This window comes from Melanerpes formicivorus, unplaced genomic scaffold, assembly GCF_026170545.1.
Source record: "Melanerpes formicivorus ecotype bairdi unplaced genomic scaffold, bMelFor1.0.p_v2 SCAF_13, whole genome shotgun sequence".
NCBI lineage: Eukaryota > Metazoa > Chordata > Aves > Piciformes > Picidae > Melanerpes > Melanerpes formicivorus.
The window spans coordinates 16,250,087-16,274,630 of record NW_027142365.1 but is presented as its reverse complement, the minus strand read 5'-3'; the positions used below and the strand labels follow the sequence as shown (position 1 = coordinate 16,274,630).

At 46.3% G+C, this 24,544-nt stretch overlaps 1 protein-coding gene across 1 annotated transcript in view; it reads left to right on the top strand.

The window, feature by feature from the left end:
• KIAA1217 (KIAA1217 ortholog) overlaps positions 1–24,544 on the top strand; it is a 484,815-nt gene that overhangs the window by 155,596 nt on the left and 304,675 nt on the right. The gene's annotated exons all lie outside the window — the stretch shown is intronic.

Below are 24,544 nucleotides of genomic sequence, written 5' to 3'. Positions count from 1 at the left end.
CCAAAGCCCTTGCGCGTAACACATGTTGCATTGTGAGCTGATAAACCTGAACACACGTTCCTTATTACTGCCTCTGGTTTTACTTTCTGGAGAGTGTTTACTTAGAATTATGAGGCTTTAAACCTCAGATGATAAGCAGCTCAAGAGTATCAATCTGTGCTCCTGAAAGACAGGGCAGGCATGTATTGTAGCTGCAGAAATAACGGAAGGCAGGCCAAAAAAATGTCTGATGGCTTCTGGAGCGGTCAAGGTCAGAAGAACAAAAATGTCTCACATACTGTCAGAGCTTGGGTTTAACCTGTGAGCTATGAAACAGAAGCTGTACCACAAGTGTGTGAAATGCGGCAGAAGAATATTAGTTGTTTTGCACTGACAATTCATTTTGCAGGTCCTGAGGTAGACTCAGCTGTGCATCAGTTTGTTCCTGGGGAGAGAGAAAGTGTCTGGTCAGCACAGGCTAATGCCTCTCGATGGGGAGAGGTTTTTACTCCATTAAGGCAGTAGGTTGTTGAAATAATAAAATATGTACTCTTCACCTCTTATTTTCATTTCCTGATGTATGATGGCTTGAACTGCTGTTGAGTAAAATTTGCAGCAAATGTTCTTCCTTGTGCTCATTTGATATAGTTCACACTCCATTAACATCCTGATAGAGGGAAGGACATTAGTGGGTAACTTTTTATTTTCCTGTACCTCTGAGATGACTTTGGGACATCATACTGTGACTGCAGGTGACTGCAGAACATCACACAGGCTTGAGGTAGTGGCAGTGCAGTGCTGCTCACAGGCTCCTAGTAAGTTAAGTCATCGTATTCAGAATTCACAGAATCACAAAGTGGTAGGGGTTGGAAGGCACCTCTGAAAATCACAGAATGGGCAGAGTTGGAAGGGACTTCAAAGTTCATCCAGTTCCAACCCTGCTGCCGTGAGCAGGGACACCCCACACTAGATCAGGTTGCTCAGAGCCCCAGCCAGCCTGGCCTTAAAAACCTCCAGGGATGAGGCTTCCACCACCTCCCTGGGCAAGCTATGTCAGTGTCTCACCAGAGGAGGATCACCTAAAGAAGATCACATAGAAATTAATTGTTTTGTATCATCATACCAGGTGGCCAAGAAGGCCAATGGCATCCTGGCCTGCATTAGGAATAGTGTGGCCAGCAGGAGCAGGGAAGTCATTGTGCCCCTGTACTCTGCACTGGTTAGGCCACATCTTGAGTCCTGTGTCCAGTTCTGGGCTCCTCAGTTTAAGAAGGACATCAAAACACTTGAACGTGTCCAGAGAAGGGCAACAAGGCTGGGGAGAGGCCTTGAACACAAGCCCTGTGAGGAGAGGCTGAGGGAGCTGGGGTTGTTTAGCCTGGAGAAGAGGAGGCTCAGGGGTGACCTCATTGCTCTCTACAACTACCTGAAGGGAGGTTTTAGCCAGGAGGGGGTTGGTCTCTTCTCCCAGGCACCCAGCACCAGAACAAGAGGACACAGTCTCAAGCTGCGCCAGGGGAACTTTAGACTCGAGGTGAAGAGAAAGTTCTTCCCAGAGAGAGTTGTTAGCCATTGGAATGTGCTGCCCAGGGAGGTAGTGGAGTCACTATCCCTGGAGGTGTTCAAGAGGGGATTGGATGTGGCACTTGGTGCCATGGTCTAGTCATGGGGTCTGTGTTGATAGGTTGGACTTGATGATCCTCGAGGTCTTTTCCAACCTAAGTTATACTGTGATACTGTGATACCTCCAGGGACAGGGCCCCAACCACCTCCCTGGACAACCCATTCCAGGGCTTCACCACTCTCATGGGCAAGAACTTCCTCCTCACGTCCAGCCTGAATCTCCCCACCTCCAGCTTCATTCCATTCCCCCTAGTCCTATCACTACCTGAGATCCAGAGCAGTCCCTCCCCAGCCTTCTTGTAGCCCCCTTCAGATACTGGAAGGCCACAATAAGTTCACCTGGGAGCCTTCTCTTCTCCAGACTGAGCAGCCCCAACTGCTTCAGTCTGTCCTCATAGGAGAGGTGCTCCAGCCCTCTGCTCATCCTCGTGGCCCTGCTAGTGTTCCTCACTGTTCAGCTGAAGCATTATTTGATTGTATTTTTATTTTTGCATGCTTGTCCTCAGTCATTTCTTCAGCAGCAGATTATATAAAGGAGAAAAAAAAATATGTCCCTTATGCAGGTAGGACAAAACTAGGCTCAGTAAAGTCACCTGATGGAAAGCAGATACCGAATACAAAATTAGTTTGAATACAAACAATTGTTAAAGAGGTAAAGATCTGAAGGCAGATACCAAAGAAGCTGTCTGGGTGGGAAAGATAAGGTGACATGGATCACTTTAATGAGTGCTTCAGCTGAAATTTAAAGTGCTTGAACTCAGCACCAATGAATGCTGAATGCTTTTCATTCTTTTTTGCCTGAAATGAAAAGAGAAACACCTTCTTGTGTGTGCGTCCCCATCCAACAAGGTGGTGTTTATCAATCTAAATAGATGGCCTGTCAGAAACAATAAGGATTTGCAGATCCCTTTGAGGTCACTGGGAGCTGAGTGTTAAAGCAACTTTTGAAATCTACCCTGAGTGTCTGTGACAGAGTGCATGAGCCCTGGGGCTGGTGGGCAGGGAATGGGTTAATTAGCCAAATCTCTGTGGAGGGGCCCCAGCGGCTTGGTGTTATCGGTAGGATCTGTGGGTGTCTGTGACTCTCTCCAGTCTCTGTCAAGTGAAGCAGGGGAAAAGGGAATCGAAGGAGGCTGGAAGGAGTCTGGCTCTTTCTGGGGAGACTGAGATCCAGCAAGCTCAGGGACAGGAGGGCACACGTTTTGAAGATCTCATTATTTAACTTAGTCTTTCAATGGACATCGCTCTGTTACACCTAAGAAGGGGTTTAGTATCTGCAATGGTCACCTTGGCTGTCAGGCTGTATTTTATGCCTTTGATTCCTTTGTGATCTGGGTACTGTAGCATCAGCTCATGTGCTCGGAGGGGGCTTGAGCTGATGCTACCATGACCCTTTGCTGGTTGGCCTTGGGGTTTTTAAACTGACTGTAAATCACAGAGGCTGTTGCCCAGTGTCAAACTGGGCTCCTTTCCATCCCCATACACAGAAAGTCTTTGTTACCTGCAAAACAAAGGACAGAAAGAGGCCAACCCCTTTGTGAGGGACCTGTGCTGGTGTGAAGTTTGAGTGTGGGAATACCAGCAGAGTTCATCCCCAAGGTGGGACCAGTGGCAACAACTCAGCAGGAACAATTTTACTGGCTGCTGTTTTCTAAGGAGAATAAGGGGAGGGAAACACAGGGAGGCTCTAAGTTACTTTTTGGGTTTCTGATGAATGTTTTCATTTTAATTGTTCTTCAAAAATGATTTTCTGGGATTTCAGTGTGGGATTCCTAATGTCATTTTACAGTCAGGCTTGAGAGTTCTGAAAAATCAGATGTCAGACTTTTAAATCAGATACCAGTCTTTTCAGTAGACAAAACATGAGGGATATTGTGCTTGTCATTTCAACTGGATTTTAAGTTGATTTATTTGAAGACTGACCTGAGTCAACCCCAGTGGGAATAGCTGAGAGGGCTCTGATATGGGCTTTGGATCAGATTGTAATCCTGTAAATCAGGAGTCTAATAAGCCTCCTTTCATGCTAGTAGTCATCTGAAGAGCCGAGGCTGTCTCAACACCTCATGGAGCACTGTAGCTTCTGACTAACTGTTTTCTTGGCACCTTTGTAGGCCTGCTTAGTGTGAAGAGCTGTGCAGAGGGGAGAACACTTCCATCTGTTTTCTTGACTGTGTTTCAATTCCTGTTCAGTTAGTTCAGAAAATGGCAAGACTTTGCAAGGCCATGGTGTCCTGACTTGTGTCAGTTTTTCATCCTTCTTCCTCACCAATCAGCCAAACCAACTGAGGAAGCATCCCAGCCATTTACTCCTCTGGCACAAAAGCAGGTACAATGCATGGCTGAGCCATCCTGGGGCAGAGTGTCCTAGGCAGTGTCTCATGGACATACTCCTGAAGCTCAGGATAACAGCTCTGCACATACTCAGGACAAGTCACTTTGGAAGTGAAGCAGAGCTGTGGAGGCTGGGAAGAAAGCCTTCATTTGACTTCAGGGCTGTGGGCTGGGCTGTTAGATGAGAATTTGGTTTCATCTTGGACTAAAGGTGAGCTGCAATTTCTGTTAGTGAGGAGAACATTGTGTGAGACTTCTGATGAAGATAACAGACCACACAGACACCTTTAAGTGATTTATGGCTTCTTTGTCATTATCTTCCATTTCTGTGTGCTTCATAGGGAGAGATAAGAAATGGCAGAGGATGTCCTGATTTTTTACAAGACACTTTCTGAGCCATCAGGAGACGTGGCAGACCAGCAATCTGGAGCCAGTTGTACAAAGTAAAAACCCAGTACTTAGAGAATCATACAATTGTTTCAATTGGAGGAGACCTCTAAAACCAAGACCTCTAAAACCATCAAGTCCAACCATCAACCTTAAACCCAACCACGGCCTTTAAACCATGTCCCCAGGTGCTATGTCCACACGTTTCTTGAACGCTTCCAGGGATGGTGACTCCACCACCTCCCTGGGCAATCTATTCCAATGCCTGCTTGTCATGCCCAATTTCAGTCCATACATACAGTGATACATTTGCTTCCTCTCTCTGGAAATTTTGCTTCTTGGTGATCCCAGGGGTCTTTTCCAACCTGCACGATTCTGTGATTCTTCAGTAAATTAATTGGTGCTCCTTGACAGCCTCTTGCTGTTTTAACACTTGCATCTAAACTACACTTCATGTTTTCTTCATGATTTGAAGTGTTTGACATTATTTCTGCTTCCTTGCTCTCCTTTTTGTTCTGCCTATCAGCTGTAGGGGGAAAAAAAATAAATCCATTTTTATCTGGTGTGATCTTTTAGGAAGCTTCAGTCTCTGGAGTCATCTATTAAATTGTTTAGCAAACAAAAAGCATTGAATTATATGTGGGTGAAAATTCCTTTCCCTCTTTTTGTGTAATACATGAATGCATTGTTGACTCCTGGGATTTCTGATATGTAACAAATGTGATACTGTCTAAAAATGCTTATGGTCAGTCAGAGAATCATTAAGGTTGGAAAAGTCCTCAAAGATCATTGAGTCCAACTGTGAACCCAGCCCCACCATGCTCACTAAACCATGTGGTGACCTGCCATGTCCACACATGTTTTGAACACCTCCAGGGATGGTGACTTCACTACCTCCCTGAGCAGCCTGTTCCAGTGCCTGACCACTCTGGCAGGAAGGTTTTTTTTCCCCTAATACTGAATGTAACCTTCTTTTGGTGTAACTCAAGGCCATTTCCTCTTCTTCTATCAAATGATACTAGGGAGAAGATGCTAACCCCCACCTCGCTCAAACATCCTTTCAGGTAGCTGTTGAGACCAAGACTCAATCAAGCAGCCTCTAAGCAAACAGTGCATTTGTTGAGATTGCAGGTTTGAAGTCCATGGTAATGAAGCAAGTCTTGTCCTGGGGAGGCATTCCTCTGTTTTCTAGGACAGCCTTTAATTCTTTCTTTTGGAACCCCTTGAAGTAACTAGCTCTTTCTTCTTGCTGTGCCAGCTCAGGAAACTTTCACTTGCTTGAAAATTCATGGCTCCTCTGCAAGCTGACAGGTGCTTACTTGGCTATGTGTATTCAGTAGTGACATGTCTTGTGACTCCTCCACCGCAGTACCATGGGCCAGGCCCCCATGGGAGCTGTGCAGTCAGGGGAATGAGAAGCTGACAGCTTGTGTTCAGCCCCCTTATCACAGAATGTTAGGGGTTCAAAGGGACCTTGAAAGATCACCCAGTCCAACCCCCCTACCAGAGCAGGATCACCCAGGGCAGGTCACACAGGAATGCATCCAGGCCGGTTTTAAATGTCTCCAGGAAGGAGACTCCACAACCTCCCTGGGCAGCCTGCTCCAGTGTTTTGTCACCCTCACAGGGAAAAAGTTTTTCCTTATGTTCCTGTGGAACCTCCTCTGCTCCAGCTTGCACCCATTGCCCCTTGTCCTATCATTGGACATCACTGAGCAGAGCCTGGCTCCCTCCTCCCCGCACTGCCCTGCACATCTTTATAGACATGAACGAGGTCACCCCTCAGGCTCCTCCAAGCTAAAGAGCCCCAGCACCTTCAGCCTTTCATCAGAGTGCTGGAGTCAAAGTACTACTTTGTTTGGCTCAGGCTGAACATCACCTGTTTCTCCAGCATTCCCATATGGCATTTATTGTGGGAAAAGGGTTTAAAGGACCATCCATGTGAGCTGTTGGTGAGCAGCCACGTGGAATATGTCAAACCACTAGGAAGGTGACCATTTTTCTTAAGATTAATAATGCTGAAAAAGGAAGTGTGGGCTTTGTGATTGAAGACAGCTGTTTGGTGGGGAAACATAATCCTGGGGACAGATCATAGGAGCCCAGCCTTGCTCCACTTTGGAAGAGTGGTGATTTTTCTGCCAAACGTTGTGATGCTAACTTTGCAGGGTGCTTTTATTGCCAGTGTTATTCCTGGTCACCTGATAACAAAGGAAAGGGTGCATGTGAACTAAGAAGCAGTGGTTGGACACACCAGATGTTGCAGTTCTGATGCTGCCCTGATGGCACAAAATGCAGTTGGCAAACTTGTGGCAGGAGCCACTTGCCTTTTTGTCTGTCCTGGCCTTGTGAGGAGAAGGAGAAGTAACAAAATCTTAACAATTTTGAAGGTGTCTCATGTCAGAGGAAAACACAGACCCTAAAGTACTTGTAGATTAGGAAAGAATTGCCTGTGGTTGTGTGGAATAAAATATTCCACACAGTACAGAAACTGTAGCTCATTTAATATGTTTGAATCATAGAATCATACAATCATAGAATCAACCAGGTTGGAAAAGATCTCGGAGATCATCAAGTCCAACCTCTTACCTAATACCTAACACCTCCTGACAACTAAACCATGGCCCCAAGTGCCACATCCAGTCCCCTCTTGAACAGCTCCAGGGATGGTGACTCCAACACCTCCCTGGGCAGCACATTCCAATGGCCAATTACTCTTTCTGGGAAGAATTTCTTCCTAACATCCAGCCTAAACCTCCCCTGGGACAGCTTGAGACTGTGTCCTCTTGTTCTGGTGATGGTTGCTTGAGAGAAGAGACCAACCCCCTCCTGGCTAAAACCTCCCTTCAGGTAGTTGTAGAGAGCAATAAGGTCTCCCCTGAGCCTCCTCTTCTCCAGGCTAAGCAACCCCAGCTCCCTCAGCCTCTCCTCACAGGGCTGTGCTCCAGACCTCTCCCCAGCTTTGTTGCCCTCCTCTGGACACATTCAAGAGTCTCAATGTCCTTCTTAAATTGAGGAACTCAGAACTGGACACAGGACTCAAGGTGTGGCCTAACCAGAGCAGAGTACAGGGCACAATGACTTCCCTGCTCCTGCTGGCCACCCTATTCCTGATATTGGCCAGGATGCCAATTGCTTTCTTGGCCACCTGGGCACATTGAGTTCCATTTGAAGCAAAATATGAACTTTAAAAAACTCTGCACATTTCACCCATTCTGGGTGACAACTGTGTTGTTCCCAATGGCTTTTTTTCTGTCTTTCTCACACTCATGCATAAAAGAAGGAAGCTGGAACAGTCCAGATCACACCATCAGCTTAAACCCCCTAGCTCATCCCCCAGCAATGCCAAAGCCACAAGAACTGTTTCTCATTTGGTATCTGGTCTGAGTCTCAGAGAAGTTGTGTAACAGGGATCTTTCCTCAAACAGTAAAGGTCTCATCTTAAAATCTTTTTGAAATGACTTTAATATGCAATGCATTCAAATAAACCCATGAATAATGGAAAATCTGAGCTCAGGAAAAGAAATAAAGATACTGCCATGTAAACTTAGTTTAAGTGCAGCCTCAATTTATATGTGGTTTATGAAATATTTGTGCTGCCTAAAACTGTGATTCACTCACCTGGAGTATGTGCAAGGCTCTTATTTAACACAGACAGGAGTTAGGTGCTGAGCCAACGAAGGAAAGCATCACAGGATGGTTTGGGTTGGAAGGGACCTTTGGAGATGATAGAATCATAGAATTGACAGGGTTGGAAGGGACTTCAAGGATCAGCCAGTTCCAACCACCCTGCCATGGCCAGGGACACCTCACACTACAGCAGGTTGCTCACAGCCACATCCAGCCTGGCCTTCAAAACCTCCAGGCATGAGGCTTCCACCGCCTCCCTGGGCAACCTGTGCCAGTGTCTCACCACCCTTCTGGGGAACAACTTCTTCCTAACATCCAATCTGAATCTACCCATTTCTAGTTTTGCTCCATTCCCCCCAGTCCTATCCCTACCTGACTCCCTCCCCAGCTTTCCTGTAGCCACCTTAAGATACTGAAAGGCCACAATTAAGTCTCCTGAGAGCCTTCTCTTCTCCATTCTGAACAATCCCAGCTGTCTCAGCCTGTCGCAGTATCACAGGAGAGGAGCTGCAGCCCTCTACTCATCCTCGTTGCCCTTCCCTGGACAGATTCCAGTGCCTCCAGATCCTTCCTGTAGCAGGTGCTCCAAGTCTTCTAGTGGAAGACTGCTGCTAATGCATGGTCATCCTAGAGCAGACAGCATCTAGACAGGGTTTGAATGCTTTCAGGGAAGGAGAATCCACAACCTCTCCTGGCAGCCAGGTCCAGGGTTCTATCACCCTCTAAAATGAAGAATTGTTTCCCTGTGTTTACATGGAACCTCCTGTGTTCCAATTTGTGTCCATTTCCCCTTGTCCTGTCACTGGCCACCACTGAGAGGAGCCTGGCTCCAGTCTCCTGCCACTGACCCTGTAGATATTTTTTTAATGCATTAATGAGATCAGCTTCTCCCTGCTGATGAGTTGCTGTGATACAGCAATGGCATAACTGGCTAAACACAAATAATTCCACACAGCAAAGCCTGTATCTAGCATTTACCACGGCGTGCTGCCAGCCCTGGTGCCATCAAAGACTTGCTTTTCCTTTTGACCAAGCTTGAAGGTAATGAAAAGTTAATGAGTTGTAATTAAGGGCTGAAGGAATTGAAGATTCTTTATCAAAGTTCCCAGCTTCTGCTTGCTGAATAACAGTAATTGATAAATGCAAACCTATTGATTTATCCTTTATCCTAATTGCTATTCTGCAAATGGAATCAGCACTTCCCCCTCCCCCCCTCCCTCCCCCCCAAAAAAAGAAGAAAAGATTGCTTCTGAGGGTTTAATGAACTGTTCTTTGAATTCTTCATTTGTCTGAAATGAAAATTCAGTAAGAATTATGCAACTTCAGCAATAATAATTAAAGAAAGCCTTCTGGGTAACATAAACTACAGAGGCAGACCTTGGCTTGACATCTCACTCTTAGCTTCCAAATGAAAAGACCTAGGGCTGGAAAAAAGCCAGCTGCACCTGATGTGTGTGCTGAACAAAGCTCCCTGAAGTACCCTGTCCCTTCAGCCTACCACTCTGTCATATCAATAAAGCTTGCTTTATTCTCTCATTCACACAGCACTTGCAGGATGGCCAAGGGATCAGGCCCAGCCAGCATGGATTTAGGAAGGGCAGATCCTGCCTGATCTCCTTCTATAATCAGGTGACAGCCTGGTGGATGCGGGGCAGGCTGTGGATGTGGTCTACCTGGACTTCAGCAAGGCCTTTGACTCCGTCCCCCACAGATAACTCCTGGTCAAGCTGTCAGCCCCTGGCTTGGACAGCAGCACTCTGAGCTGGGTTAGGAACTGGCTGGAGGCTGAGCCCAGAGAGTGGTGGTGAATGGTGCCACAGCCAGCTGGCAGCCAGGCACTAGTGGTGTCCCCCAGGGATCAGTTCTGGGCCCTATCCTGTTCAATGTCTTTATTGATAGTCTGGAGGAGGGCATTGAGTCCATCATCAGTGAGTTTGCAGATGACACCAAGCTGGGGGCAGGAGTTGATCTGTTAGAGGGTAGAAGAGCTCTGCAGAGGGACCTTGCCAGGCTGGACAGATGGGCAGAGTCCAAGGGCATGAGATTCAACACATCAAAGTGCCAGGTTCTACACATTTGCCACAGGATTGAGGTGCTGGATTGTGTCCTGAGAAGGGCAACAAAGCTGGTGAAGGGCCTGGAGAACTGGGCTGGCGAAGAGCAGCTGAGGGAACTGGCAGTCAGTCTGGAAAAGAGGAGGCTGAAGGGAGAGTTCATTCCTTCTTGTGGGAGTTTTAGGCTGTGCCTTTAAAATTTTTCACAGATCTTGAACAGAAAGTAGTAAAAATGTAAAGAAATCACTACTGGGTGTAAAAAGGAAAATAAATGTTATTCTGAACAGTCCCATTGGAAGAGATAAGGGACTAAAACTGGTTGTACCAAAACAATCTCTCTTCTCTTGTTGCTTCTTCACTCTGGGAGAGATACTAACTTGCTTCTGCTTGACCTTGGCTGCATTGGTTAGTCATTAATTTCTCTGCTTTGGTCTCTTCTCCATTTTATACAGGGGGTGAGGGGGGGCAGAGAGGGAGAAGCTGGTAGTTTCCCCTGGTCTTTGACCAGGGAGGTCCTTGTGCTGTTTATGAATTGTAAACACCTGTAAATATTGTAAATCCTGTGTATTTTGTACATACTCATTGCATTCCACTGTGGATTGTAGTCTTGCTTGTAAATACAGCTTTCATTTGCTTCCCACTGAGCTGGTCTGGCAAATCTAATGTTGGGGGTGGGAATTTCAACCCAACACACTTCTACAGCTCACTAAAAAGAGGTTGGAGTGAGGTGGGGTATAGAATAGAATAGAATAGAATAGAATAGAATAGAATAGAATAGAATAGAATAGACCAGACCAGGTTGGAAGAGACCTTCAAGATCATCGCGCCCAACCTATCATCCAACACCACCTAATCAACTAACCCATGCAACCAAGCACAACATCAGGTCTCCTCCTGAACACCTCCAGTGATGGTGACTCTACCACCTCCCCAGGCAGCCCATTCCAGTGGGCAATCACTCTCTCTGTGTAAAACTTCCTCCTGACCTCCACCCTAGCACAGCCTGAGACTGTGTCCCCTTGTTCTGGTGCTGGCTGCCTGGGAGAAGAGACCAATCTCTGCCTGTCTACAACCCCCCTTCAGGTAGTTGTAGACAGCAATAAGGTCACCCCTGAGTCTCCTCTTCTCCAGGCTAAGCAACCCCAGCTTCCTCAGCCTCTCCTCACAGGGCTGTGTTCCAAGCCCCTCACCAACTTCTTTGCCCTTCTCTGGACTCGTTCCAGCAAGTCAACCTCCTTCCTAAACTAAGTGGCCCAGAAGTGGACACAGTACTCGAGGTGTGGCCTAACCAGTGCAGTGTACAGGGGCAGAATGACCTCTTCTCCCTAGCATCAGATGATAGGACAAGAGGAAATGTCCTGACATTGTGCCAGGGAGATTTAGGATGGAGATGAGGAACAATTTCTTTGCTGCAAGTGTGGTGAGGCATTGGAACAGGCTGCTTGGAGAGGTGGTGGAATCACCATCCCTGAAGGTGTTCAACAAATATGTGGCCATGGCACCTGGGGGCATGGTTTAATGGCCATGGTGGTGTTGGGTTGATGGTTGGACTCAATGATCTTATAGCACTTTTCTAATTATAGCAATTCTGTGATTTTTATGATTCTATGATTTTAAGAAGGCCTTACAGACCACTGGTAGAATAGAATAGAATAGAATAGAATAGAATAGAATAGAATAGAATAGAATAGAATAGAATAGACCAGACCAGGTTGGAAGAGACCTTCAAGATCATTGTGTCCAACCCATCAACCAATCCAATCCACCTAAACAACTAACCATGGCACCAAGCACCCCATCAAGTCTTCTCCTAAACACCTCCAATGATGGTGACTCCACCACCTCCCCAGGTAAATGACACAGTTTGCTTCATTAATCATATTAGCTAGAAAGAGAAGTAGCTTAAATAAGACCTGGGGATGTTGGGGTTTTTGTTTTGCCTCTCTCAGAGCCCATCTGAGACTTGTGCTGTGCAGATTGCATGTGTCCATTAGCACCTTGTTGAGATGTGACCTTGGGTGTTTTTCATAGTAACCAAACCAAAAAGTTTATGCAATTACAAGCTTTCTGGAAATAATGGATGGCAATCACAACTGTGGTCAAGGAGGCTTCAGGAGGTCACATTTCTGTGTCACCTGAGCCTAGTTCTAAGTGAATTCTGTGCTGAGCTGAACTGGTCCTGCGAGTTCCAGGGTGAAAGGAGCCTCTTTCCTGATGCTCTGTCAGGCATGTGGAAAGGGGAGAAGGTTGAAGTTGTTCCATGAGGAAAGTCCCCAGGCCATCTCCTTGTACTCACATGAGCAGGCAGATGGACAGATCTCTTCAGAGAATCACAGCATGGTGGGGATTTGAAGGACCTCTGGAGATCATCTAGTCCAACCCCCCTGCTAAGGCAGGTTCACCTAGAGCAGGTTGTGCAGCAGCACATGCAGAATGAAATTAGTGTTACCAAGAGATAAGTGACTGCTGTTTTATTAGCTGCAAAACAGACCAACACAGGTAGCTGCTGCAAGGGGAAGAAAGTGGGCAATTTGTTTGTGCTGTAGAAAATTGGGGGGGGGGGGGGGGGGGGGGGGGGGGAAGCTCAGGAGGAAACTTTCAGGCACAAAAAGTTCCAAACCACTGTTGATTAAATATCTTTCACAGATTACATCAGGCTGGAAGCGACCCTCAAAGGCCATCTTGTCCAACCCCCTGTTGTATAGTATTGCTCTTCAGAAGTATGATGTGTGTCATACTGCTTGGTAAGGGGCTGAAAAATGGGACTATTTTATTCAGTTGAAGACATCACCTCATGTGAAAGAGACATTAGAATCATTAAGGGTAGAAAACACTTCTAAAATCATCAAGTCTAATGATCAACCCAACACCACCATCCTCATTAACTGAGGTCTCATCTTTAGATCTGGATAGGTTACTTGCTTGAAGCTAGCTTTGTGGCCTCCATTTTCCATGGCAAACTAAGATGTTATAAGTAAAGGAGAAAGGAGTAGTTTTATTTAGGTTCATGCATTATCTGGGGGCTATTTGAGTTCCCCGTTGCAAAGCCTGATGTTAACATGGGAGTAAATCATTTGCAAATTGGTCTTTAAATGCCAGCAGACATAGAAAAGATCCATTTAATTCCTATGTTAAATATGGAAGTTGTTCAGATCCTATTCTCCCCCCTCCAAGGAGTCTTTATTGAGGTGAGAAACTTGGGTTTCTTGACCCAAGTTATTCCAGACTCCCACTTCCCCCCCCACCTCCCCCTGCAGACCTTGGTGCTGAAAGGCACTTTAAGGACGATTAAAATGAGGGACCTCATGAAGGCTTGCTCTCAGAATTTACAACATGAATTTTTAATAGCTTCTGAATTATTCTGTTTCTTTTATAGTTCATATAATAACATGGTAGATTTGGTGCTTGTATTTCAGTGCAGGGAATTCAGGTCAAATTTGCTGTAACTTCGTTGATAACAGAGTGGTGGCCAGTAACAGCCCAGGAGGGCGTGCTGGAGGGGAGTCATTTGCCTTCTTGTTCTTCTTTTTGCCTATGTTCTTTCTGTCTCCCTTGCTTTGTATGTGGTTTTTATTGCTCTCTGCAGCTACCTGAAGGGAGGTTGTAGACAGGCAGAGGTTGGTCTCTTCTCCCAGGCAACCAGCACCAGAACAATAGGACACAGTCTCAAGCTGTGCCAGGGGAGGTTTAGGCTGGAGGTTAGGAAGAAATTCTACACAGAGAGAGTGATTTGCCATTGGAATGTGCTGCCTGGGGTGGGGGTGTGGAGTCACCATCACTGGAGGTGTTCAGGAGGAGACTTGATAGGGTGCTTGGTGCCATGGTTTAGTTGATTAGGTGGTGTTGCATGATAGGTTGGACACGATGATCTTGAAGGTCTCTTCCAACCTGGTCTGGTCTATTCTATTCTATTCTGTTCTGTTCTGTTCCGTTCCGTTCCGTTCTATTCCATTCCATTCTTCTATTCTATTCCACATCTGTCTACTCATCATGTATCAGTCCTTATATCATGATTTGTATTTTAACCCTTTAAGATCAATCTATGAATAGAAAATATTGAAGAAAAAGGTTTATGTGATTTGGTTAATGCTTCAGCCCAAAGGAAGCATCTTTGAACTAGGACCAGTAACAGCCCAGGAGGGCTTGCTGGAGGGGAGTTATTTGCCTTTTTATTGTTCTTTTTGCCTATGTTCTCTCCGTCTCCCTTGGTTTGTATGTGCTTTCAAGTACACATCTGTCTACTCATCATGTATCAGTCCTTACAGCATCATTTGTGTTGTAATCCTTTAGATATCAATCTATGAATCCAGGAAATATTGAAGAAAAAGGTTTATGTGGTTTGGTTAATGCTTCAGCACAAATGAAACATCTTTGAACTAGGATGTGTGCTTTTAGCTTCTTTAGTCATTACAGCTAACCAATACAGCCTGGAGAACAGTGAGATCACAGAGCACTGTTTGGTGAATAGAATCTGCCCTTAAAATATCCTTTTAGCAATTTTCCTCATGGTTCTAGGTGGAAATTCTGGTCCTGCAGTGTTCTCTGTATTTTAACTTCTGTTGCCTTGCCTTCACAAAAGGGCCATTGAGCTTTCTTCTGAAAGAGATTTTATGTCTGCATATTGGACTTGGCAGGGTCACCAGCTTAGTGATAGAATCCTGGAACCACAGAATTGTTTCATTTGGAAAACAATCTGTAAGATCATCCAGTCCAACCTTCAACCCAACCCCACCATGGCCACTAAACCATGTCCCAAAGTGCCACAGCCAACACGTTTCTTGAACACCTCCCAGGATGGTGACTCCACCACCTCCTGGGATGGTGACTCCACCACCTCCCTGGGCAGCACATTACAATGCCTGACCACTCTTACAGGAGAGAATTTTTTTTCCTTATATTCAACCTAACCCTCTCCTGGCACAATTTCAGGCCATTTCCTCTTGTCCTATTGCCTGATACAAGGCAGAGGAGACTAGCCCCCACCTCACTACAACCTCCCTTCAAGGAGTTGTGAAGAGCAATGAGGGCTCCCCTCAGCCACCTCTTTTCCAGACTATGCAATCATAGTTCCCTCAGGTGCTCCTCTCCAGCCCTGCTCTCCAGACCCTTCACCAGCTTTGTTGCTCTTCTCTGGACATGCTCCAGCACCTCAGTGTCCTTCTTGTAGTGATGGGCAAAAACTGAGCCCAGTACTCAAGGTGTGGCCCCACCAGTGCCCAGTACAGGGGACAATCACTTCCCTGGTCCTGCTGGCCACACTGTTGCTCTTCCAGGCCAGGATGCTGGTGGCCTTCTTGGCCACCTAAGCCCATTGCTGGCAGAAAATAGTTTGGGGGTTTTAATAACATCCTTCATAGGTCCTTTTGCTTTAATGATAGGGTTGTTGGTTCTTGTCAAGGTTTCTCTTGTCTGGAAAGACTTACCATTTCAGCTTTCTTTGCCACCTACTATTGTCTGCTGTTTGACCACTGTATTGGATTTTTCCTCCATGCTTCTGTGGAGCAATACCAAAAGATGAAGGCTGGAGGAACCATCAGGGTAGCCTGGACACCCTTCCAAATATATGCCAGAAATAAAGAAAACAGCAGTTGCTGCATTCCTAAAGCTCAGTGGTGCAGCCTTTTCAGCCTCAAATGCTAGTAATTGGGACCATTTGTTGTCATTTATGTAAATAAGGTAATGAATCATCAAATATGCAAAGCAGGCTATTAAGTCATCTGCATAAAATCTCCAGATTTCAGAACATTTAGTCTCCTCAAGTATGGGTGGATTCAAACCAAGGAGTATCTTTCCAGATGGCTTGAGCATGTGAGGGTGTACTGCTTAGCCTTTTTAGGGGAGTAGTTGTAAACTCAGCTTACCTGAGCTCTCCCATACAGCTCTGTGAGCACAAATCCATCCAGCTGCAGATCCCTTTACTGTTGTTTTAACAATGCATTCATCCCTCCAGAGCAGCTCAGACAGCACAGGATCAAGCAACTGACTGTGAGTAGATGATTTACTCAAAGCCATGCAGTCAGCATTATGGTGCACTTGTTATCACAAGGTTGGAAGGGACCTCTGGAGATTTGAGTCTAGCACCCCTGCCCAGGCAGGTTCCAGTGCTCTGTCACCCTTAAAGTTCCTCCTTATGTTTAGATGGAACATGTTATTTTCAAGTTTGTGCCTGTTACCCCTTGTCCTGTCACTGGGCACTACTGAAACAAAGATGGTCCCATCCTTCTGACACCTACCCTGGATCAGCACTGATGAGATCCCCTCTCAGTCTGCCCTTCTCTAGACTAAAAAGATCCAATCCTCTCAGCCTTTCCTCATCACAGAGACGTTCCAGTCCCCTCAGCATCTTTGTTTCCCTTGTCTCTATCCTCTCCAGCATGTCCCCATCCTTCTTGAACTGAGGAGCTGACACAGTACTGTCACAGTATTGCAGATGTGGCCTCACAGGAACAGAGTGTGGTGCTGTTAGGGCCGTAAGTGACAGAGCTCTTTAAAAGGTTAGTCTTATTATTAAGAGGTGGTGGCCAGTTGAAAATAATGATGGCAGAAGCTGGAGAAGGCTGCAGCTCTGCTCAAACAAATTACCAAGCAACATTTCAAACTCCCATTTTCTCCAGAGCAACATGTCAGTTTAGTGCTTCATGTTGTTCCTCTCCCTTAGCCCATTTTGTCGTGGCATTAAAGACTGAACCTGTCACAGATTCACTTCTACAGTTCCAGAAGAGGTTTTGAAACATGGACACTTTCCTCTTTTAGTAAGGAAAAAAACCCAACAAACTGCTCACTCTACAAATTTGACAAAAGCTATTTTTGTGCCCAACTTTAACATGCTTTCAGAATCAAATGTGAAATAACTGGAGATGGGGAAGGCAGTATTCATATGCCATTTAACAATAAAGTAATAATGGTAATGATCTGCTGTGATTTCTCCTAAGGGGTATCCCTTAAAGAACATACCCAGCCCAAGTTCTTACTTGGTTTGATGAAAACATCAGAACAAGTGAAACAAAAGTGAACCAAGACTGTATACATTGTAGTCACAGAATGGTAGGGGTTGGAAGGGATCCTCTGAAGTGTGCCCATGTGGCTAAGAAGGCCAATGGCATCCTGGCCAGTATCAGGAATAGTGTGGCCAGCAGGAGCAGGGAAGTCATTGTGCCCCTGGACTCAGCACTGGTTAGGCCACACCTTGAGTCCTGTGTCCAGTTCTGGGCCCCTCAGTTTAAGAAGGACATTGAGACACTTGAACATGTCCAGAGAAGGGCAATCAAGCTGGGGAGAGGCCTTGAGCACAGCCCTGTGAGGAGAGGCTGAGGGAGCTGGGGTTGTTTAGCTTGGAGAAGAGGAGGCTCAGGGGAGACCTCATTGCTCTCTACAACTACCTGAAGGGAGGTTTTAGCCAGGAGGGAGTAGGTCTCCTCCCAGGCAACCAGCACCAGAACAAGAGGACACAGTCTCAAGGTGTGCCAGGGGAAGTTTAGGCTTGAAGTGAGGAGAAAGTTCTTCCCAGAGAGAGTTGTTAGCCATTGGAATGTGCTGCCCAGGGAGGTGGTGGAGTCACAAAGCTAAACCATGTTGGTCAGCACATCTCTGCCTCTTTGAAACACCTCCAGGGTTGGGGATTCAACCACCTCCCTGGACAGCCTGTGCCAGTGGTGAAAAGCCCTTCCAGGTCAAACATTACCAGCTGTGCCTGTACACAGATGTCTCACTGCTTTGCTCTTCTACACCATCCATCCATGGGTAGATGCAGTTACATGTGTGCAAGTCTGCTTAGAATAGAATAGAATAGAATAGAATAGAATAGAATAGAATAGAATAGAATAGAATAGAATAGAATAGAATAGAATAGAATAGAATGGCGTGGCATAGCATAGCATAGAATAGAATAGAATAGAATAGAATTAACCAGCTTGGAAAAGACCTTTGAGCTCATCCAAGTCCAACCTATAACCCAACACCATCTAATCAACTAAACCATGGCATCCAAGTGCCTCATCCACTCTCTTCTTAAACACCTCCAGTGACGGTGACTCCACCACCTCCCTGGGCAGCATATTCCAATGGCAAATAACTCTTTCTGTGAAGAATTTCTTCCTAACATCCAGCCTAAACCTCCCCTGGCACAGCTTGAGACTGCATCTTCTTGTTCTGTTGCTGGTTGCCTGGGAGAAGAGACCAACCTCTGCCTGGCTACAACCTCCCTTCGAGTAGTTGTAGACAGCACTAAGGTCTCCCCTGAGCCTCCTCTTCTCCAGGCTAAGCAACCCCAGCTCCCTCAGCCTCTCCTTATAGGGCTGTGCTACCCCTCCCAAGCTTTGTTGCCCTTCCCTGGACACATTCATACGACCCTCTGGGTGGGGCAGGGAGCCAGTTGTGGTTATCAGAAGGCACCCTGAGGGCTGAACACCCCCAGATGAGGGATAGCAGTTATGAATCTGTGCTGGTTTAGAAAAACCACAACCATGATAGAGTTCCATATCTGTAAGCACTTCATTAGCATGCCCCAGACCTGTGCATTCAGGCAAGTACAGGACTTGAAAGGTCTTGAACCAAAGCCAGGTAGAAGATTCAGAAGGGACAGAACAATGAAGAGAATGAATTCTGCCCTTGCTGAGGGTATTCCTGCTTTTGGGGCAGAAGGAGGTGTGTTCAGGTTCCACACTTGTAAAGCCTTCTATCTTCACAAAAGCTTTTGCCGTGCTTTAATGTTCTAAAACTGAAAGAGAAGGACTTGCACTTGACCTGAAGGGTTCTTTCTTGGTTTGGACTTCTTTTTTGTTTCATTTTATTTTAAAGTCTTGGAGCTGAGATTAAATTTTTATGGCTGAGCAGTAAATCTCTGGGACAGGGTTTCCTGGTGGAAATGACAACTCTGCTTTAAGTTTATCATCTTCTAGGCAGCTATTACACTGCAACAGGACCCTTAACAGACTTTTCTTTTGAAGACCATATTAAAGAGTAGCAGGCTTGCTGTAATTACAGCTTGCTTTCTGTCGGGGGGTGTTCACCTGTCACCGAATGCCTGACTGCTTTCCTTTTGCATGGGTTATTTTTCTGGGGAGGATGCTTTGAGACCTGTGTGAAATGTTTTCAAATAGGTCTCCATATATTGAACACAGAATCACAGAATGGTTTGGGTTGGAAGGGACCTTAAAGATCACCTAGATCCAACCCTGCTGCCATAGGTAGGAACATCTGGTTGTAGCCAGGAGGGGGTTGGTCTCTTCTCCCAGGCAACCAGGACCAGAACAAGAGGACACAGTCTCAAGCTGCGCCAGGGGAACTTTAGACTCGAGGTGAGGAGAAAGTTCTTCCCAGAGGGAGTTGTTAGCTGTTGGATTGTGCTGCCCAGGGAGGTGGTGGAGTCACCATCCCTGGAGGTGTTCAAGAGAGAATTGGACGTGGCACTTGTAGCCATGGTTCAGTAGTCATGGGGTGTTGGGTGACAGGTTGGACTTGATGATCCTTGAGGTCTTTTCCACCTTCATTGATTCTATGATTGTATGATCAGGTTGCTCAAGACCTCATCCAATGTGGCCTTGAATACCTCCATGGAGGGAGCACCCACAACCTCCCTGGGCAACCTATTCCAGTGTCTCACCACCCTCACTGGAGAGAATTTCTTCCTAATCTCCAGTCTCTATCTCCCCTCTTCCAGCTCAAAGCCATTGCCTCTCATCCTATCACTTCAAGCCCATGTAAAAAGTCCCTCCCCAGCTTTCTCACAGGCCTCTTTCAGGAAGGCTGCTTTAAGGTCTCCCTAGAGCCCTCTCTTCTCCAGACTGAAAACCCAACTCTCTCAGCCTGCCCCCACAGGGGAGGTTGTCCAGCCCTCTGGTCATCTTTGTGGCCTCCTCTGGACCTGCCCCAACAGTTCCATGCCCTTCTTCTGCTGGGGCCACCGGAATTTGACGCAGTATTCCAGGTACATGACGCAACTTCTGTATTATGCAACTGTTTCAGGAGTCATATATGGAAAAATAAAACACTGGCACATAGTTCTAAGGAAGCTTTAACATCTGCAAAATTAACTTGTCACTAATTTTGCATGCTTCAGTTACTAGAAAATGTATCTGAAGCACTGCTCTTTATTTTATCACATTATGTACCTATCTGTGACTTGCATCTGAAATTGTTTTCAGCACTGAGCTGCTCCTTTTGGTGCCTATACATTTGTTTCCCATTTTGTGCTGAAAATGTTATGCCAGCTGGTTACTTGCTCCATTTTGTCAAGAGAAGACCTCATTAATTTACTGTTTTAACTTCTGCACCTGCAACTTCCATTTATTGGTGTAGAAGTTGTTTCTTCTCAATAGTTCAGAAAGTCTGCTGGATTTGGAGCATTTGTATGTGCATGCTTCTCTCTGATGGAGATAGCTGCAGACCAAAATATGGGAGAGGATTTTGTGAGGCTGAGAAAACACCACAGAGGGTCTATTTATAAGGGCCTGTGATGATGGGACAAGTGGCAATTATTTTAAACTAAAGCAGGGTAGATTTGGATTGGCAATTAGGAGGAAGTTCTTAACTGCGAGGGTGGTGAGACACAGGAGTGGGTTGCCCAGAGAGGCTGTGAACTCCTCATCCATGGAAGTCACACTATCACATTATCACCAAGGTTGGAAGAGACTTCAAAGATCACCAAGTCCAACCTGTCACCACAGACCTCATGACTAGACCATGGCACCAAGTGCCACATCCAATCCCCTCTTGAACACCTCCAGGGATGGTTACTTCACCACCTCCAGGGCAACACATTCCAATGGCTAACAACCCTCTCTGGGAAGAACTTTCTTCTCACCTTGAGTCTCAACTTTCCCTGGTGCAGCTTGAGACTGTGTCCTCTTGTTCAGGTGCTGGTTGGTTGAGAGAAGAGACCAACCCCCTCCTGGCTACAACCTCCCTTCAGGTAGTTGTAGAGAGCAATGAGGTCTCCCCTGAACCTCCTCTTCTCCAGGCTAAACAATCCCAGCTCCCTCAGCCTCTCCTCACAGGGCTGTGCTCAAGGCCTCTCCCCAGCCTTGTTGCCCTTCTCTGGACACCTTCAAGTGTCTCGATGTCCTTCTGAAATTGAGGGGCTCAGCACTGGACACAGGACTCAAGATGTTGCCTAACCAGTGCTGAGTACAGGGGCACAATGACTTCCCTGCTCCTGCTGGCCCCACTACTCTTGATGGCCAGGATGCCATTGGCCTTCTTGGCCACCTGGGCTGTTTAAGACCAGGTTGGATGAGGCTCTGAGCAACCTGGCCTAATGGAACTTGTCCCAGCCCGTGGCAGGGGGACTGGAACTGGATAACCTTGAAGGTTCCTTCCAATCCAAACCATTCCATGGTTCTGTGAATCCTAGAGGTTGTCTCACAAAACTCCTCATCCCTGGAAGCTTTTTTAAGACCAGGCTGGATGAGGCTTTGAGCAGCCTGGTCTAGTGGGAGGTGTCTTTCCCCATGGCAGGGCAGTTGGAACTGTGGATGATCTTTAAGGTCCCTTCTAACTCAAGGCATTCTGTGATCCTAAACCATATGGCATCAGCTCCCAATTTTCCCTGGTTTGCATGTGAGGGATCCTCTCCCCTCCCCAGTTCTTTATGTGTGAATGTAAACTAGAACTTCAGGGCTGCCCAAAAAAGGAGACTTCAAGCTTTGCAAATGCTTTGTTTGGATTAATAACATCTCTAGTCGTCTTCCTTTTATCCCAGGGGCAACAAACCTTAACTGAAGTTAATAGCAGTGTAATAACCTGTTTAATACATGGCAAAAAATGCCTTCTGCTATCTAACCCTTAAGAAATTCTTGTTGTCATATTTCAGCAGTTGTTTATTTTCCAGGCAGGCAAGAGGGGATTTGCCTTTTGAAACTGATAGGGCCTTGTTTGAAACAGTATATGGAAAGTGTAAGATGTTTGAAGAGTGTTGCTTGTTGCCATCTATGTGATGAATCCAGAGCACAGGCTGCACTGGTCCCTTCAGCTGAGTTTCTGCTGTGACAGGGTTTGTTCACTGACCTGAAGCACTAGAGAACTTCCCACGGCACTTCATGAAACCCTGACAAACTGCACTGCTTTCTGCTTGATGGTATGTTGCATCAATATGATGTCTGTGCCTAGCTGAGGTTGGTTATCTGAAATCTGAGGGGAAAGGGGTTGGGTTTGTTTGGAGCTTGTTTTGTTTGTTTGGGGGTTGGGGTAGTTTGGGGTTTTTTGTTTTGGTTTGGTGGGTTTTCAAAGCAGTTCAAAAGAGTACCTTGGGGCTTCAGAAAGTCTGCGAGCTGATGAAAGACTTGCTGCCTGGGGAGCTTCATTAGGAACCTGTGGTGGAGGGGGTGGGATGGCAGGGAGGGACCTGCCCTGCAGCTGGGGTGAGTCCAGGGCTTGAGGGGAGCTGGGGTGGGGAGAGGACCTGTGCAGCTGTGAAGCTGGCAGCTGCCCCTGGCTGCACGCTCTTGTGCCGTTTCCTCCCGCGAGTGATTTACTGCCTCTACACCCATCCTGAAACAGGACCAGTTAACCAGCCTGGCCTTCTGGGTTGGGCTGGATTTTTGGGGGGCCTCTCTTGAAAGTTTTGATGCTTATGGCTGGAATCACCAGCTTCACATCTCAGAGCCTTTAAAACAAGCCAACAAAGCCTTTCTTGGGAACAAACTGCAAGAGGGCAGAGGGAGTAATGACCAGAAAGGCAGCAAATCCTCCCGGAAACAGCAAGCAATGAGATAGTTTAGATGCTGGGACTTCAGAGAAAGACATGTCTGTTGTTGGACAGAGTGAAAGATATTTCAGCTTCCAGGTTATAAATAGGGTCTGACTGGATTTGCTAATACAGAATTACAGCATGGTGAGGGTAGGAAGGCACTCCTGGAGATTGCAAAGTCCAACCCCCAGCTCAGGCAGGCTCAGCTACAGTAGGCTGGTCGTGGCCATGCCTGGCTGTGTTGATTGTCTCCAAGGATGGAGACTTCATGACATCTCTGGACAACCTGTGCCAGTGTTTGACTATCTTCTCTGTGCAAAAAGTTTTTATTTTGTTCTTGATATTTCCTTTATGTTGGTTTGTGCCCATTGCCTCTTGTCCTGTTGCTGGGCATCACTGAGAAGAGCCTGGCTCCATCTCCTTTCCTCCACACATCAGACACTTATGCATGTGGATAAGATGCCGCCCAGCCTGCAGGCTGAGCAGTCCCAGCGCTCTCAACCTCTTCTCACATGATATAATGCCATTGAGGCTCCTGATTGCTATTCAGACACCAAGATACCACTGAAAATGGACATCTTTGACTGGGGTATTCTGGAGATCTCCCATGTCTGAACAACTTGTCCCATTTCTGCATGGCTGTGCCTCTGCTGTGAGACAAAGAGCTTCTTCCTTGTCAAAAGTCAGTGTCCATCAGGATGTTACTACTGTCTCACAGTGCAGAAGTGTTGCCTCAATATCCACATGGACAAAGCTTAGGGTCTTCATTTTTCCTGTTGGAAGGAGAGGGGTTAGCTCTCCCTTTTCCCATCCCTTGTTGTTGTGTTGCTATAGGGAAAATTGAATTCATTACGTCCTTGCTTTGCTTAGAAATGAAAATATTCTAAGTTTACAGGTAATGTGACCATCTGCTAGAATCCAGCTTCATAGGTGAGGCTCCTCTTCCAAGCCTCAAGTTGTGCCTGAGGAGCTTTATGTTGGAGATTAGAAGAAACTTCTTCCCTGAAAGGGTTCTCAACCACTGGAACAGGCTCCCCTGAGGGTTGGTAGAATCCCCATCCCTGAAGGTGTTTTTAAAGCTATAGAGATGTTGTGCTGAGGGTTGTGGGTGAGCCCCAGACTTGGCAGAGTTAGAGAATGGTTGGACTTGATGATCTGAAAGGTCTTTTCCAACTGAAATGGTTCAGCTCTGACAGGGGGTTTGGACTAGATGGTCTTTTGCTGTCCCTTCCAGCCCCTAACATTCTGTGATTCTGTAATGTGATCCCATGCTAAGTCCCTCCTTGAGAGCTGAAGTCTTTCCACTCACACAGGGCTCCTGCCATGCTGATAGAGTAGCGTGCAGACGACAATCACTGTCATGGCAAGTGCTCTATTGCACTTCTTGGGCCCTGTTCTTGATGGGTCAACAAAGCAATAGACAATATGCTTTGCAGTGGATGCAAAACCAATTAGCTCTTTAACTGGGGACTCTTGAAAAAAAATATGGAAATAGCATGCAGAAAGATGTTCCTGCCTTGCACAATTGCCATCTCAGAAAATGAGGCATGTCTGTAATCATTTAGTCATCTCCTCCTGTCGTTTTGCTTGTTAAGCATTTCTCCAAAGTAACTGTTGGTGCTTTAGCTCTGGTAGTATTGATCTAGCTCTGAAATAAAACATTCCCTCACAGTCTCAAGGTATTGATAGAGCATACTGGTTGCCTGGGATATTGAGGAATAATACACTTTAAAATTCAGTGTGAAGACTTCACTGTAAGTGTAGCTGTGGTGTGTTCTCTGGGTTGCACCCTGGGTTGGTGGGGTTCTTTAGATGTCGGTTCCAAAAATTACGGTGCCTTGAATTTTCCTTTCATGCC